The sequence below is a fragment of the Sebastes umbrosus genome, chromosome 6 (genome assembly GCF_015220745.1).
Source record: "Sebastes umbrosus isolate fSebUmb1 chromosome 6, fSebUmb1.pri, whole genome shotgun sequence".
In the NCBI taxonomy this organism is placed as follows: domain Eukaryota; kingdom Metazoa; phylum Chordata; class Actinopteri; order Perciformes; family Sebastidae; genus Sebastes; species Sebastes umbrosus.
In genome coordinates this window covers 25060669-25077154 of record NC_051274.1, presented here as the reverse complement: position 1 = coordinate 25077154, position 16486 = coordinate 25060669, and the positions used below count along the sequence as shown (strand labels likewise).

General features: G+C 41.6%; 1 protein-coding gene across 1 annotated transcript in view; it reads left to right on the top strand.

Annotated features, from left to right (window-relative positions):
* arhgef19 (Rho guanine nucleotide exchange factor (GEF) 19) overlaps positions 1-16486 on the top strand; it is a 32448-nt gene that overhangs the window by 1739 nt on the left and 14223 nt on the right. Inside the window, exons 2-3 of the mRNA XM_037772528.1 lie at positions 7-200; positions 2705-2937. The gene's annotated coding sequence lies outside the window, so the exon portion shown is untranslated. The remainder of the gene's footprint in view (positions 1-6; positions 201-2704; positions 2938-16486) is intronic.

Below are 16486 nucleotides of genomic sequence, written 5' to 3'. Positions count from 1 at the left end.
TCCCAGCCACATTCATCTTCTGATTGTTATGATTGCGGTGCGTTCCTCTGCCATGGCCTGCAGGAAGAGTGAGTTAGTACATGTCAGCGAGCACAGGTATGCACTGTGGACACCGGCTGCCTCATTCACCGACTGCTGGAGCGAGGAAGGAGACGCTTGCATGCATGGACTGCAAAACAAAGCTCCACATCAGCCACAAGGTAACGATGCAACACGGCACGCCGAAGGGGACCAAAAGTATACAAAAAAAAAACACATTTCTGATGAGGCTGATCCATTTCTGAGACGTTGAGTGTGATGCAGATAAACTGCAGAGCTGGTGATATGTCTGAAATCAATATCATATATTTATATGAATATGTTTGCAATATTTATATACTGTAGCCTACATCACAATATGTACAATATATGCAAAATCACATACAAGAATCAAACTGATGCAATGCAATTTTTATGCATTAAGTCATAAAAATCCTGCATTACGCAACATGATAATTTCATCAGTACACAAATCCACTAAATGCTGATAATCAATATATTTTAATTATACCATATACGCAGATTTCATATTGAACATCAGCAACAAAAAAAAGAAACAGCCTCAGTTCATAATATTCTAACTCTGTTGAACCTCACTGACCCCCCCCCCAGTTGGTCCGTCATTACAAACTCAAACATTGTTCAAACCCACAAAACTGTATATTTAATTCTAGCGGAGATCCCAAAGTGGCCAAATATGTCTGGTTCTAATGAGCCTGCATGTGACATAGGAAGGGGAGCCAAATCCGAATTGTCTTGTTGAATCACGTTTTCTGATCGAGGCAGCCCCCAAAAAACTGACTGGGTTGTCTTGTTTCACAGTTTTTTGGGTTGGTAGACACTCCAGATACCCAAATGTATGTGCCAGGGCTGTCAAAGTTAAGGCGATAACACGTTAATACAAATTAATTTTAACGCCACTAATTTCTTTAACACAATTTTTTGGTTGTAGGTTATAGCGAGCTCAGTTTTAAAGCTAGTGAAGATACTGACGTCGTATGAAACTATAAAACCTAAAGAATCCATTGATACCAACCATGTCATACTAGCTAGGAGGTTAAATAACGCTCCAAATTTTGGCGAGGAAAAACTGGTATGACCATTTTCAAAGGGGTCCCTTGACCTTTGACCCCAAGATATGTGAATGAAAATGGGTTCTCTGGGTACCCACGAGTCTCACCTTTACAGACATGCCCACTTTATGATAATCACATGCAGTTTGGGGCAAGTCATAGTCAAGTCAGCACACTGACACACTGACAGCTGTTGTTGCCTGTTGGACTTGAGTTTGCCATGTTATGATTTGAGCATATTGTTTATGCTAAATGCAGTATCTGTGAGGGTTTCTGCACAATATATGTCAAAGTTTTGTATTGTTAATTGATTTCCAATAATAAATATATACATATGTTTACATAAAGCAAGCATATTTTATCCACTCCCATGTTGATAAAACTATTAAATACTTAACAAATCTCCCTTTAAGGCACTTTTCGAACAGATAAAAAATGTGCCATTAATTTGCGATTAATCCTATTAATCATGGACAATCATGATTAATAGGATTAAATATTGTAATCAATTGACAGCCCTAGTATGTGCACAAGCTCTGAAAAGTGTTGATGATACAGTATATCCCCTTTAAAGCTAATGGGGATACAGGGATAAGATGTATGTTAGGGGTTAAAATAGCTAGTTATTTATCTGGCCTCATAATTGTATTGTACATCCTATATTTTATCCCACCAAAAATATTTAATGCTGAGTTCAGTATTGACAATTAAAAAATAAATCTCAGTAAGAATAGTGATACAAAAGGAAAATTGCAACCAGCTCTCAAGCCTTTATTAGTGACCTGTTTTCCTCCACCAAAAAAGGGGACAATTAGACGTCCACCACTGCTGAGTAAACTAGTGTCCCGAGGTAACCTACCGCCCCCCCATCCACCGCCCCACACCACCACCACCAGCACCGCCATTCTTTTCATGTTTGATTAGTGAACATAGTTGATACAGCAGCAAGCGGGGAGCACTGAAAGAGATGAGAGAGCTCAAACATGCCGTAGCAGCTATTTTTCTTTCACCAACTCTCAGTTTGACGTTCAGTGAAAAGCTGCATGAAGACACACACACACACACACACACACACACACACACAGCCACGGGCATTTCTAACGATGGATCTGCACACACAGTGATGCAAATACACACACATGCACAAACACTTATGCAAATATGCACTTTTGCATGCCAGTCTTTGTGCTTGTTGTGAATGCACAATCTCACACACTCAAATAACACGGTACATGAACACACACTTGTGCTGATAAAGTGCACGTGCATGCTGTACACACACTCCCACTGAGGAGCAACATTTTTCTCTTCAAGTCTGTCTGCTCACTCCTCTCGTTCTGTCTCGAAGCAGGTGCTGAAATGAGACACTAAATAACTATTAGAGGAAGGGCGAGAGAGGGGGAGGAGAATGAGAGAAAATGAGAGAGCACTTCCCCAACAGTAGCAGAGAGAGAGGGAGAGAGAGGGAGGGAACAGGAGCGAGAGGGAAGGGAGAGCAGAGGAGCTTTAGAGAGGGGATCTGCATTGTAAGTAGCTCTGAGAGCAGCAAGTGGTGGCTGCTTTTCCAACCTGTTTTTGTTTTTCCCGAGGAGGCGGTGAACAAGAAGAAGAAGAAAAAGAACCAGGCAGAAGAGCACAGATTTGAAAAAGTCTGAGCTGAAAAGAAAAGAAGCTGAGAGAGGAGGAGAAGAGGGAGAGAAGCCGGGAGGAACACAAGGCAGCAATGGATAGCAGAGTGGCTCAGCCTGACCCTGGGATGGCATGGATTCACACACAGCTGCTGGCTACCATCCAGCACTCACACTAGGCTGCTAACACCAATGAGGTACAGTACTGAAAACAATTACTAACAAAGCAGAGAAATACATTCACGTTTCATGGCCTTTTTTCTCCAAGTTGGAGATTTTTTACTGCTGAGTGAAAATTGAGCTGTGTTGTTTGCCTGAGAGTGCAAGCTCTGATTTGTGTGGTGGAGAAAGTAGTGCAGCTTGTCAGGTGCATTGCATTTATCTGACAGCTCTGAAAACAAAGGTAGATGCTGTTTTTATGTGGGATACAGGGAACAACACAGGCTCAATATGTGAATTGCAGTGAAATGCAGGATTCAAATGTGACAGTTTTACCATTATTTTTACTTTCCTGCAATACAAAAGTAGCTAAATATCCAGCACAAGTAGATGCACAAGTCCTGCCAGACTGATCATTGGCTTCTCTATTCATGTATTCTCTTGGAAGAAGTCGCTGCTTGCATCGATAATGTTTCCAGCAGCTCCCTAGGCAGTGCAGAGAGAGGCGAGCCTTGAATGTGATGGTTACAGTGCAGCAATGAGTTGTTGCAGAGCGGGGCAGGTAAGTGCATGTCTGGAGTATGTTGGATGAGGGGTTGTTAAAAAACTGTACATGGCTGAAACGTCTCTGTTCTCTGTTTTCGTGGGACATTTTAGCATAAGACTCATAACACCTCCTCTGCTTGTAGCCTCGGGCGAAGAGGGAGCCTCGGGTCGTTCACTGAGGAGTGTACGTGGATCTGTGTGTGAATGTGTTCATGCATTTCCCAGAGGCAATGCACAGTGGTTTGGCTTTTCTTTCACCTTTCTCCCTGTTTGTTTGTTTGTTGACTCATGTGGAGCCTCCAGCTGGTCAGAGTTGTTTACACGGATTGTGACATTCAGCAGCCAAGTTATGTTTTTTTAATTCTGAGGAAGCTTCTTCTTCTCTAGTTGTGACCCACATGTGAAACACCCTCAAGACTTTTTCTAAACATCTTCCAAACCCCATCAGCGAGAGGGCGGGCTGAGGTGATGGCTGCATTTCTGTCTGCCATCCAGATGACTAAGTGCATTGTCATGTGAGCTGACTGCTGCTGCTGCTGTGTGTCTGTGTGTATGGATAGTCTGGAGGTACATATTTTGGCTGGAGTGCAAATAGATAGCTGTGGGTGTTTTCTGGATTATCTGATTTACTACGGTATGTCTGGACTGGAACGCACCACCTGCACGTTAGGCAGACATGCACCAGCACAAAGCATAAATCAGGACCTTGAACTGTTTTACTGCACTTTATTACAGGCTGGAGATCCCCTGTGTGATGGCAGACTTCTGATAACAATTTGAATAGTCATCACATTGGGGGGAAAAAAAAGAGATATAGGATATCCTGTCGCTGTGATTGAATGTCTAGCCTGCGAGCACACTACTGTATGTTTGAGTAACCTCTGCATGCCTGCTCATATCACACACAGATTTATAACTCAGCTCACCTCCCTCCTCCCACTTCCTCCCTCCCCCCATATGTCTGGAGAGCACCTGCCCCATCACCTGCCTCTCAGACGGTGTCTGTCTGAGTGTGTTTGTGTGTGTGTGTGTGTATACCATGGATGTATTAAGAGAACTGGATACAGCGTTGGAGGCGAGGCCCCGTTCATTCCTATGAAAGTTGCTCAGTGGCGCATGAAGCCTAAATGGTTCGACTTCCGTCTGGAAAAGTAACCCGGATCTTGGGCACATTGAACATGCGCAGTAGCGTCTGCTCGGTCACATGACTCGGTCACAGGGTCCCAACGTCACGCCGTCGTCACGGCTTGCGCTCCAGCCTCGGTCTGGGTCTCAATCACATGAACGGAGGAAGGCAAATAACTCTGGATTCCGCTATTAGTGCATTTTACAACTTTAAAAATTAAATTTTTAAAATAAGGGCTAGTCAGCTGTTCGTACTGGGAAGTTGATTCACCTCAAAAGAAAGTTACAGACGTCTCTTTCCCAATGTAAGTCTGTGGGAAAAAGTATTTTTTGTGCCCAATGCATCACGTGACTGACACGAAAGTTGCAGTAACGCCATTTGGCCACTACGAAAGTCGGGATCGACGACCGGCGAACTTCCTGGGGGCTTGGTGTATATGCTGAGGGGAAGCGTTCCAGGATGCCACGCCTCACCCTCCTTCTACCCCGTACCTCCCTCACCACCCCCCAGCGAACCCTGCAATCAAATGCTACCTGTGCTTAGGGGTGGGAAAACTATCGATTCACCTATGTATCGCGATTTTTAAATATATTTTTTCAATGCCAGGAAAAGCAGAGCTAGACATCATGGCTAAAGCTACATCCTAACTCTGTCATGGAGAGGAAACGTTATTGTATTGAGGTAACGTGCGGTCAAGCCAGCCGTCACTCTCATCTCCGTGGTCAAACCGGCTGATGCTACAACTGTAGAGCACCCATATACTGATAGTTATGTTAAACGCATTCAAACGGCCCCGACGGAGCTGACCATGGATGTATAAAGAGAACGGAGCTGACAGGCCCGCTAGAGACAGACTTGGCAAAGTTAGCGGAAGTATACACATGTGAGGTTTTCAAAATAAGGTCTTGACAAAGGGAACTGTATATACAAAATACATGAATGGAAATAAGATTGATTGGATTCTATTCACAAGTAGTATAAAACATTACATGTCCCTTATAAATTAAAAAGAAAATACCACTAATTTGTTATGTTTGGGTTGCTGGAAAAAATGTATAATTCCTGACAATGACTGATATATTTGACTTCGGGACATCTCTGACTACATACATTTTCCGAAGTAAAAGTCCCTAGAAGTGTATGATTCAAGTTTTTCACCCAAGAATCGTGATAGTATTGAATCGGGAGATAGGTGTATCGTCCCAGCCCTACCTGTGCTCCTTATTGTGTTTACATTCACGTGTCCACACCCAGCTGCTAACCTCAACGTGAATGTTTCTGCTCTGTGATTTGCACAGACCTGTTTTTCTTAAAACTAGCCTAAAATCAAATCATTAGGCGTCATTGACTGATGGCGACCTGTCCTTTAACCATCAGTGACACCGATACTTTAGAGACCCTGTCACTTTCCAGTCTTTTTGGCTTGTGGCCTAAATAGCAGCGGCCTTAATAGCTCATAATAGCAGCCCCTTACTCCTGCACGTGTACAGTTGAGCTGCTTTGTTCGTCTCCTGCCTCGGTTTAGTGGTCAATTTCAGAGGAATGAGCTTGCCGAGTCATCCAGGGAATGTGGAAAAGTGTCTCTGTGTATCAGAGGGTCCCGTCTGGGGGTTGAGTGCCTCCGGAGTTGGACATGAACTTGTCTTTAAACCTGGACAATAAAAGAGACCACCTACTGCGTTAAACCCTGTGTATTCACTTAATGATAATACAGTAATGTGATGGCTTTGATTTGTAAGTAGAAAAGCTGATTTTCTAAAGAGCTGTATCTCCTTGAAAGCACAAACCACAGTGCACAGGCTCTGCCATTTATTAGTTAATCTGTATGTGAGAGAATATTTGCCCCGTGCATGAAGGGTAAAACAGACAGAAACTCGAGCCCAGAGGTGATGTGTGCGGAAACCGCGGCGGCTGTGTTGCTGCACACCTGTCTAGCACTGTAGCCCTCAGGTTATTGCAGATTGTGACTTGGCCAATAAGACGCTGTGTGTGTGTTTCTCATGCGAGATAATACTTTTCTGGCTCAGGAGGAGGGCGTTTCTTCTTTGCTAAAATGTTTTTGTGCCTCTTTGGGAAGAAAAACACAAACAAGATGTTGTTCTCAAGTAAAACAGCAGCAGCTCTTCTTTTCTTTTCAGCGTCTTCAAGGGTGTTTAGCTCTGGCTTTAACCCTGAAGACGCTGCTGGTATCCAGAGTTTGTTTTTGAATAGTTTATAGCTTTAGCCGTCTGGATGGTCAGCTCGTTAGGTGTGTTCCACTTTTACCCGATCACATTTCAAAACAACAAGCAGCCCAGTGGACGGCTTGTCCATACCTGTCCAGATAATAAAAGCAAGTTGTAGGCTGTAGGAGGAGGAGGAAGAGGAGGGGGGGCGAGGAGAAACTGCTGTTGCTCAGCTGGGAAAAAGTGGAGCAGAGAGCGAGACAACAGAGAGGAAGAAGAGAGCGCAAGTAAACACAGGAGCAGATGAATGCAAGAGATGCATCAGCAGTTTGTTGTAAAGTAGGTCAGCCTCTTGAGAGCTCAGTGGCAAATGATCAGATTGTAATCCAAGTGCTCTGATTGACAGTTTGAGTACAGCAAACCCGGCCGACTCCTATCACTGAATTTAAACCATAAAAACATAAAAAACTGAAGTGAAACTACAGCAGATACATGAACGGCATACCTTATTTTAATGTTACTCAGTTACTGCAAAGCTTCTAGTGCCGATATGATTGGTCGGGAAACAGAAAATGAATCACCAGTAACTTTGAGAATGGATTAAAGGATACGGCTCTGCGTTTTTGATTTAAAAACGTCTTAAACTAGATAAGGTTGTTGATATTTTCTTATTGTCAAAAAGTCCCAAACCAACAATTAGTGGTGGGAATCACCAGAAGCCCCATGATACAATATTATCACAATACTTAAGTCATGATACAATCTTATTGCGATTTTAAACATTTTGCGATACGCTGAGTATTGCGATCCCCCATAGTGTAAAGCGTCTTTGAGTCCTTGAAAAGCGCTATATAAGTTGAATTTATTATTATTATTATTATTATTATAATTAAGATATATTGCGATTTAAACTTTCAAGCTAACATGACATTGGTACCAGTGGATTCCTTAGATGTTTTAGTTTCATATGATACCAGTATCTTCATTCTAGCTTTAAGACTGAGCCTGCTACAACCTCTGAAAGACAGAATAGTGGCCGGGCCCACCGGATTGTTAAGGGTTTAGTTTATATAATAAAAGATTAATACTTCCGTCCATGTATCAATGCAATATTGCCAGGCAAAATATCGCGACACTATGCTGTATCGATTTTTCCCCCACCTCTACCAACAATAACAATGCATTAGTCCGTCCCTAAATACTTTTCTACCTCCCTACCATGTCTTTGGCTCTCAGCCTCAAGTCCATTGGTTCCCACTGAAAGTGTAAATCTTTAAAAATGTGTCACAAATTAAGTTTCACTTTTGATAAAGGTTGAATAGCTCCCCTAAAAGAAATCACTGTAGTGTTAGCAAACTTTACTCAAAAATGTGTAAAACGGTGAATGTACTGGGGACTACTTTCAGAGGCATAGTAATATACATTTGGTGCTCTATTGAGTATTTACGGCTTTAGGATGGTGTATGTGAGATTGACTAAATTAAACTATACTGTGTGTGTTCATGATAATGAAGGAACACGTCACCCTGTGCAACAGTGTGGATCATTGATGTGGATAGTTTTTGGACAACAATGGAGCTCTATGCATCAGAGGATTTGGTCTTTTCATGGGAATGAACGCAAAAAAATATAATAAATTGCTAGCCTTACCCTTTTGAATGTTTTAGTTGTTGATCAGCCTAAATTGCCAAAAAGTTGCTCATTGCTCTGGATTTGCTGCTTTATATCTGCTTCATAATTGTAAATTAAATATCTTTTGGTTTTGGACTGCTGGTCAGACAAAAGAGGAAATTTGAAGACACCACCCTGGGCTCTGGAATATTGTGTATTTTTAACTATTTTATCGACTAAACAATTTATTAATAAAATGAATGCATAATGAACATAACCATTAGTTGCGGACCTAGACGTGTAAGGATGACACATTACATACTAGCTCATCACATTTAATCCATAGTGAGATATCAGTTATTGGAGAAACTGTTGTCAATAGCTGTATGAAACATGAAATGGTTGTTGAGTTAATTGTAAAAAAAAAAATCACTTTTTTGATGATGGAGTCTGGTGGATTTTTGAACATACAGTACTGTAAGCCAACAATGTCCAAGGCTGGTCCCTCTTAGTCGATTAGTCGACTTATCGGTCGTTTTGGTCTTTAGTTGTTTTTTTTATGCTTCTTTCATTCTGATGACTTATTTCTAAGAAACTTATGTGCAAATCTCTGGTAAACACCAGATTTAAAGTGGTGCTTTTGTGTGATTCTTTGTGGAGAAACTCCGTTTTACAGATCTGTCGATTAAATCAGCTAAATGATTAGTCGACAAAAATCGTATGAGTGTTTAATCGACTGAGAATTTCTTTGGTGGAGGACAGATCTACTTTTTTTACTGAGGTGGATTCCCAATGTGTTGGATTTTTCATATGTCCATGTAACCTGACAAAACATCCTAAATCAGCACTCCTTTTCTTAGCATCTCATCTCATACAGATAACCATGGTCTGTCAGAAGGTACTGATTATGAGATTTTCTGGATTTACTGCATGTTGGATCCTTGGCCCTCCATAGCTTTTGTGACTTATGACAAAGCACCATAATTAGACAGATTTCCATAAGTTAGTCAATAGCTCCTTTGTGTCTTTACCATCCTGGCTGTATGTCTCCTGAGTGCCGGCTTATCTGACTGCAGTTGTTATGGTGGCAGAGTGAGAGGTTAAAGGTCCAAAAGTTTTGCCGTTTACGTGTGAGATGGTCACCATTTTTTTCAGGCTTTTAAATGAGAGGTTGCTGTTTGTCCCTTTTTCAGTCAGCGGGAATCCCACCGGGTGAGACAAGGTCAGAGAAGGCTTCTCTACGTCTTGTCGCTTTCAATCAGAGACAGATAGCGTCTCAAACACACATTCAGGTGGGCCTTGTGTGTGATTGTAAAGCCAGTCTGTATCTTCATAGTGTCTGGGAAGGTCATGGGTAAGTTGCCTGAGGCTTTAGAGGCGGATTAGGAGGACCCACACCATGTGTAAACATTTGGGCATATCTCCCCCCTCCACCTGCCTCCTCTGTAGCCTCTGGGGTGCTCACCTGTCTCAGAGTGGGTGGAGGCTCGAAGAGCAACGAATACAAAAAACTCCCTCACCTGATTTCACTCAACCATTCTCACACCATTCAGTGTCAGATCTTCCAAAAAAACAGCAGCTTAGTGCGTCAACTTGACATCTGGTACGCTTTCTCTGACAGGAACTCGCTGAGGAGTTTGTTTTGATTGAGAGATTTAGACAAAGCCCATTAAAATACCAAGAAGACACGCCCTGGCTTCCAATCCAGGTATTTTAAGTGTGCAAAAACAAAAATTCAAGTTACGTGCATTGCTATCAGCTGGGTCGAGGCAAATCACTTGGCAACTAACAATTATCTAATCATAAGGTTAGACACATGGGAGATACATTTTACTGTACTGCAAAACCACATCATTCACTGACAAAAAACCTGCCTACCGCAAACAAGCACGAAATCGTATTGCATAATGTCTGATTTTTATCAACAAGTTCCAGGTTGCCTTTGATTGTTTTTACATCAACGCACGTCATAATTTGCATCAAAATAATTGGATGGAAAACCGGCACAAAAGACTGCAAAAAGATGAGGGGAAGATTTGAGGTTAGTACTTTAAATGGATAGTTCAGTTGTTTTGAAGTGGGGTCGTATGAGGTACTTATCCATAGTAGGTGTATTACCTACAGTAGATGACGGTCAGCACGCCCCCAGTTTGTAGAAGCAGACAGGAGTTACCGCACAGCAGCAAAGCAATGTACTGCTGGGGACGGGGGCAGCAGCAAAATGTATTTTAGACACCTAAAAGAAAAGATTTCTTTAGGTGAGTCTTTCTTTAGGTGTCTAAAATACGTTTAGCTGCCGGCCCCATCCACAGCAGTACATTGCTTTGCATCCGTGCGGTAACTCCTGTCTGTACAATACACTGACTATAGATAAGTACCTCATACAACCCCACTTCAAAACATCTGAACCATCCCTTTAAAGCTATTTTAGATCCACAGCAGCCTGCAACAACTCACCCTAACTACACAGCAGTCTGCTGCTTCAGTAAACACAAGAAAATATTAATATATTCTGTGCTGAAGAGTAGCACAAACACTAATAAGTTGACATCCCACTGTTAAAACTTTTAAAATAATTTTAGTAATTCCAGTGGACAGAATCTTATCACTTTCCCAGCAGTGATAGAAAGTGTTACAAAATCACAGAGAGACTGTGAGGATGGTTTTCCCAGAAGTGACGCTGAATGATGTCATGTCTTGTCTCGGCAGACAATGCTGGGCTCTTTAGTCTCCTGCTTGGCAATTAGTGGTCCGATGTGACCAAGTTAAACTGCGATCTCACACACACACATGAGCTGGTCACACCACACTGTCAGGACACTCCAGTCTGTCTGACCAAACACACCAGACCTATGCTCATGGAGGGAAAACTGTGTGCGGGGGGAAGGGACAGACACTGAAGTTTCCACAGTCTGATCAATGTTAGATCAAATATTAGTTGGTTGGATATCCTTAACACTGCAAACAATAAATATGATCCTCCAATATGATTTTTAGTGACTTCCATCTGTGACCAGTACATAACAAAGCTCACAGTGTCCTCTAATTGAATAAAATGTCTTCCAGGGTATTTCCAGGGAATATTACAGTATGCAAATACTGGACACTACGGCAGCATAAATATCCCATAATGCTTTGTAATAGTAACGACAACGTTCGGAATGGCGGACAGCTCTATAACATCAATAACGCTTCAATTTAAGTATAAGTATTAGATTTCACTTTTCTAGGCGTAATATAGTTTTTAAATTAGTTCAGACTTTATGATTCCCACAAATCATCGTTTAGTCACGTGAGGTTGGTACGGGTTACCATGGTTACGCGTCTCCAACTGGCAAGTAGGGTTCTCAGGAAATGACGTGATAATTACAGTTCAGTGGGTCCGAGAAGATACATACTACTGTTTATCCACACAAAGGTATATTGTATAGTATTATAGTACACATATTGAGCAGTAGTGCATGGTATGAGATTTTGGACGCAGCGTGGCACAAAAAAATGACATCCCGACCTTCTTAATCCAACAAACCAAGCTCTGATGGGCTCGGTCTGGAACCAGGTTACTTTCACTGTGTATCACCACACAAACTACTGGAAAAACAATTGCTTTGGCATTAGGGCTGACCCGATTGCTTCAATGCTTTGACCATTGCCATGGTAATTAACCTCCAAATCAGTATTCGAATGCTTCGTTTTTTTTGTTATACTTTGATATAAGTATGTAATGATAAAGTAGAAATCCCAAAGTGGCCCATGAAATAAGGAATAATTCCACCTTATTCATTATTCATGTTCAGCATGACTTATTATTAGTTATTTTCAAACGGATATCACTGTTTGTTGTGTGTAGAGGTGTGTGTGTGTACAGTAGTGCTGCAGCGGCACTGAAACAGGGGGTGGGGGGTGGAGGCAGACAGACAGAAGAACATGTCAGCCTGCAGCGCCGTGCCGGAAGTTTCGAATACCTTCGAATATTTCTCACCGAGGCTTCAAAGCCCAAGAAATGGTATTCAGGACAGCTCTATTTGGCATTTGTTGTTGACGTCAGAAAGAGAGTTTTTTTAGACTTGAAAGCTGATATGGGTTGCATCCGGGGTCACCTCGTTGTAGGAACATCCATGTTTGAGCAGCTGAAAAGTAAATAGGGAGGAAATGTCGTGAAACTCAAACAGGTTTTTTGTACTATATTACACAAGAGGATGAGAAAGGACTTTTAATAGAGCCGCTCTCCTGGCAAACCCTGATTTAATCTCACAAGCTTAGTTTTAGCCTGGTAAACATCCACTGAGAATCTGTGTTCAGATCAGCAAACAGTTTGTTCCAGAAATGAGGACCAACGTAACAAAAAGTTCCTTCACCAGATCTTAGTTTATGTACAGTTACTGCCAAAACTGTGACGTCTTGAGGGAGGAGATATTTGCACAATTAACCGATAAGACTGGTGACATTCAGTATTTTTGCTATGCATTTCTCTGTCTCTCAGTACTCTCTGACTTGACCCTGTCTGTGGCGCTGGGCCCTGAGGGTTCCTGAAGACTTATATCTTTAAAAAGGTGTCACAAATATATGGTTTCATTTTAAAAAAAAGACTAAATAATTTCACAAAAGAGCTGAGGCACTGTAGTTTTTAGTAAATGTAACAAGAATAGGAATAAATGTTGCATTTTGTTTGGGGACTATTTTCAGCTGTGGATTAATACACAGTGAGTCTTTACAGCAGCAGGGTGGCGTATGTTGGAATAACTTAAAATAAACTACAGTATGTTCATAGTTGGATAAATTGATTGTTGTTTTTTTTTTGTCTTTCTCATGGAATTTGTCACCAATAAGAAAAATATAGAAGACTTATTTTTTTAAAGCAGGCTGTACCGGGCCCGTGGAAAAACAGCCTTAGTAAACCACAACCTGATGATGTGAAAAAATGTGCCAAATATAGCCCCGACTTGTGATGTCATCTTGGAAAGGTTCATGTTGATGATGTTCAACTTGAAGTAATGTCTGACCAACTGAAGCAAATACCCTAATCAGCCTTTCATGGCCACACTGACAAAACACAGTAGATTGATGTTTTCAGGCTAAAGTCTTATCAGATAGAAGAGAATTTGAAGAGTCATTTATTGACCCACATCGACAAACAGAGTATTAGTTAAACGACTCTTATAGTCTTGCATAGCCAAATCTATCCCCACAGTGCTGTGTGTGACTGCACACATTATCATTCTGCTATAGAGAAAAAAATGGTCTGGCTTGTTTGTACTTCTTTAAACCATCACATCGTCTTGGGCGTCGCTGAGCACAGGACAAACGGTAACAAGCAGATAGACAGGCAAAGTCCCGCCCCTTCCGGTCTTATTTTTCAAAAATATGAACGGTAGTCAACGGAGAGAGACAAATACATCTTTGATCCCATTTGAATTGTGCCATGAATTACACATATGATGTTTGTCAATTTAAAAGATAACTTTGCAAGTCAAGAAAGCCTCCGCTCAGTGAACTACATCTCTCGTCTCACACAATATGCATCACCAACACTAGCTAGCTAGTTAACTGCTATGTTTCACGCACAAATGAAAGGTTATCTTACCTGATGTGTTTTATCCAGCGACTCCTGGTCTTTTTATCAACCGGGAAGCGAAAGAACTGATGTGAGTACATCCCATTACGAAACACACAGGCATCGTAGTTTCAGTGAGAGAGACGTCACTTATGTGCCTTTTGGATGTGAAGTCTTTCTATTTACTTTTTTTCACAGTCTGATACTTTTGCACAGTTTTGCAACAAACTGAGACTTTCATGACTTGCAAAATTATCTTTTAAATTGACAAACATCATATGTGTGATTCATGGTGCAATTCAACGTTGACTACCGTTCATATTTTTTCTGAAATAATCCCATCCGATGGTGGTCCACCGGAAAGGTTGCTCTCTATAGCGGAAGGGGAGGAGAATGCGATGAAATACGTGGCCAATAGCAGGCTTATACCCACAGTCTATATCTGGTGAGTCAGACTACGACTTTATAAACCAGGCACAAATATATGATGATCATTTTCCTCTCTGAAACCATAATGGTACGTGTCCACAGCCTTTTCCACACTTCCCATTCATTGTCTGTGTAAGCAGCCGCGCAATGCAATCTGGTAGCGTTGCGGCACGATTCGAGAGACGGGGCGTCACGTTGGCCGCTCCTCATTTGCATAAAGTTGAGGTCTAGGCTACTTTATGCAAATCCGGTGTGACACACAGCCTCTGAAAAACACCCTCGAGAAACTTTTAAACGAATCGTTGTCGATCCAAAATAAAGACAGATTCAGAGAAACACATTTCGGTGAACTATTTTCTTGATATACGAGCCGCCATGTTGGTTCCGGTGCGAAAACTAGGAGCAGCAGTCCACGAGGCAAAGCGTTCGTGCAATGAGGTGCCGAGTGTCTTGTGTCTAGTGGCAGCCCATCAAGCGTCCAATGCTGGGAAGCGAGGCGATCCCTATCACAGCACTATCACACTCCCTAACATTAGAAAAGCAAACAGTGTAGAAGTGTATTTCTTCACATCCATGAACCGCAAACAGATCCAACAGTGAATCCATTTGTTTGAACATTCGTATCTCCCCTCTGGTAAACATCAAACAAACTTTAATTATGTTATTACACAACATTTGGCTCCATCGTGAAGCTGAATCAGCAGCAATGGATTTATGCTCATATTTATGTGCTATACTCCATTAAAGGATTATTCTGAGACATTTATGATGAAAAATATCACAATTAAAAATGCTCCTCGTATGACTGCTGGCATTAAAGGCATGCCAGGGTGCCATTCATTAACTGCTGTATGCAGACATGGCGTCTTAGAGCAGCCTAGTGAAATTACAGGGGAAACACTGGCAGCAAAGTCCATAACAGTCACAAATAACACCCTGCTATGACAAGGGAAATTACACGTCTTTGGAATTGAAATTTTAATCGCGTGATATAATTGTATCAGCATGAGGAATGTGCATTAGGTGTAATCGGATGCTTTCATGCTGTGATGAATGTGGTGGTGAGGCTTATTGTCGGTTTTTGGGATCTTTGAGGTTTCTTGATCAAATGAGCAGATAACTAATTTAATACAAAGAGTATGTTGATTTATGATGACTCGGCTGTTGATGGAGGATTATGTGAACATTTATTCATTACGATAATATTGAAAGATAAGATGATCATGGAGATACAGTTTGTGTATCTTAAAGAGAGATTTGTCAGGTAATTATTACTCTTATCAACATGGGCAAATATGCTGCTTTATGCAACTATATGTGTATATTTATTATTGTAAATCAATTACCAACACAAAACAATTACAGATATTGTCCAGAAACCCTCACATGTTCTGCATTAAGCATAAAATATATGCTCAAATCATAACACGGCAAACTGCAGCCCAACAGGCAACAACAGCTGTCAGTGTGTCAGTGTGCTGACTTGACTATGACTTGCCCCAAACTGCATGTGATCATCAAAGTGGGCATGTCTGTAAAGGGGAGACTCGTGGGTACTCATAGAACCCATTTTCATTCACATATCTTGAGGTCAGAGGTCAAGGGACTCCTTTGAAAATGTCCATGCCAGTTTTTCCTCGTCAAAATTTAGAGCAAGTTTATGGCGCTATTTAACCTCCTTCACAACAATCTAGTATGACATGTTGGTACCAATGGATTCCTTGGGCTTTTGTAGTTTAATATGATGCCAGTATCTTCACTGTAGCTTTAAAACTTGCATTAATGCGTTAAAGAAATTAGTGGCGTTAAAGCGATTTTGCGTTAAAACTTTGACAGCCCTAGACCTGATTTAGTGGTAAGAAAAGTTTGGTTAATACTGTACATCTACAGCAGGATTACAGTTGAACCAGCCAGTAATCACATTCAGACACCAGTAAGCTTGTGTCATTATGCAACAGTGGTCTGGATGTGTTTATATGGCTCAGTGGCTGCACTATATGAGTGGATCAGTATAAGCAGTTCCCACACCCTCTCAGGTGTCCTGTGCTCAGGGCAGCCTGGCCCAGGTACTCAGATAAAGGCTGCCTTTGTCTGCAGCAGGGAACAGGTAACCATTTGTGCCCGCAGTACTGTGTGTGTGTGTGTGTGTGCACTTG